Source organism: Limulus polyphemus, unplaced genomic scaffold, assembly GCF_000517525.1.
Source record: "Limulus polyphemus unplaced genomic scaffold, Limulus_polyphemus-2.1.2 Scaffold1021, whole genome shotgun sequence".
Taxonomy (NCBI): domain Eukaryota; kingdom Metazoa; phylum Arthropoda; class Merostomata; order Xiphosura; family Limulidae; genus Limulus; species Limulus polyphemus.
In genome coordinates this window covers 1-1,935 of record NW_013666631.1, presented here as the reverse complement: position 1 = coordinate 1,935, position 1,935 = coordinate 1, and the positions used below count along the sequence as shown (strand labels likewise).

Here is a 1,935-nt window from a genome sequence, read left to right as displayed (position 1 = left end):
TCCAAAACAAACAAACAAACACTTGTATGATGTTTCATATACTTCCATTTGTCTGTATTTCCAACAACTTCTTGGGGAATATTCATATTTGATAATCGTTCAGCAAATTCTTTCCATCCTGTAGGGTAAAAATTCTGTCGTTTTCGTAGCACGTCGTTGATTAAGTCGATTATGTTCCTGTTTGGGACGGATCTTCTACTAATCACTAATTCTACAAGATTATTCCACGTTAGATCACCACTGGAACGTATCAAGTTCGGTAGAATTACAGCTTTCTTTTTATATTTCTCAGGAACGCTGTCAATGATCTCTAAATTTTCATGAATCGGAGATTCCATTCAAATTTTAACGAGTTCCCTAGCTTGTGAATGAAAGGTCTGATGATGTTTTTGTAGTTAGTTTATCATCTAAAGGTAATGTATCATTTTTTATGACATGGTTGTGATTTCATGATGATACTTATGTGAAATTTTAGCAAATAATACATATTTGATTGGTATATATATATAATATAATTAGTCAAAAGGGTAATTTCTTTAAATATAAATATACTTTTTATAAAATAATTTGTACAAAACAAAAACTGTGAAACAAATTAAATAAACACGGGGGGGGGGGTCTTGAGGACAATGCATTTAAATTCATTGTTGTCTATTTCAAAATTATATCACATAGGGGGCCCCGCTAAGATGAGCCCCACAATATTTTTTACGTTTCTACATATCTGTTTATAAATACTCATGAATCCATGAAATAAAGCTCAATATTGATAAACCCCGAGTGGCACAGCGGTATGTCTGGGGACTTACAACATTAAAAGCCGGGTTTCGATAAAATAATTTTGGCCTTGCAAGTAGGAATTTAAGGTCCATATTGATTTGTTTTAGTGTCTGAATAGTTAACTAGAAATCATAATATACATTTTACAATATTTCTATTAGATATTTGTCGATTTAATATAAATGTACAAAAGAAAACATAAAAAAGCGTGGAACCCATTTTACGGTAAAATCTTAGAACAGATTTGGTTTCGTAAGTTTAATGTATTTGCCTATGTTACAAGATTGTATCGGATACAGTGTCGTTAAAATTTTAAACAAAACAACTAAGAATCATAAAATTAAATTTTAGTACACATGTTCTCAATTGCATTCATAATCGCGGCTCGGCGTGGTCAGGTGGTTAGGGTGCTCGACTCGCAATCTGCGGGTCGTGGGTTCGATTCCCCAACCCACCAAACATGCTCGCCCTTTCAACCGTGGGGGCGTTATAATGTGACGGTCAATCCAACTATTCGTTGGTAAAAGAGTAGCCCAAAAGTTGGCGGTGGATGGTGATGATTAGCTACCTTCCCTCTAGTCTTACACTGCTAAATTAAGGACGTATATCGCAGATAGCCCTCGTGTAACTTTGCGCGAAATTAAAACAAAAACAAAGCATTCATAATTATTTATTTCAAAAATAAAATATGCAGTCATACACTCGAAATTAGTACATTTTAATTTTAAACTGAAAACAACAACATTTTTGTGATTTTTCTACTGATCATTTGTTTCTTGCAATGTAGGATTCTTCATCTAAAGAATGGCATGGTGGACGGTCCTGTTAAATAACTAAAAGAAATCGATGATATATTGAACTTTAGAAACTTTTAATGACTGGGTGTTATTTTTTATCATTAAGCTAGAATATTCGCACAATGATTATGAGATAATGGGTGGATTTAAATAATAAACGATATTGCCATTTTGAAGTTAAAGACAAAGAATTGGTAACTATTTGTATAGGAAACTAATTAGGAAAAGGTTTTGGTACTGAAAGAAGTTCGCATTTTATCAACAAAAAAAATTAAAAACACTAGTATAATAGCTGTGACCTCTAATAATTTACTTACCTGCTAGAGTACAATCACAGTTGTCAGGTAAGTCGCACAAC

At 32.9% G+C, this 1,935-nt stretch overlaps 1 long non-coding RNA gene across 1 annotated transcript; it reads right to left on the bottom strand.

Annotated features, from left to right (window-relative positions):
* Positions 1–1,436: 1,436 nt before the first annotated feature.
* Positions 1,437–1,935, bottom strand: LOC111086328. The gene is made up of 2 exons (XR_002611044.1): positions 1,895–1,935; positions 1,437–1,613 (listed from the first exon to the last, which is right to left on the bottom strand). It is a non-coding gene; the product is annotated as an uncharacterized LOC111086328 (long non-coding RNA).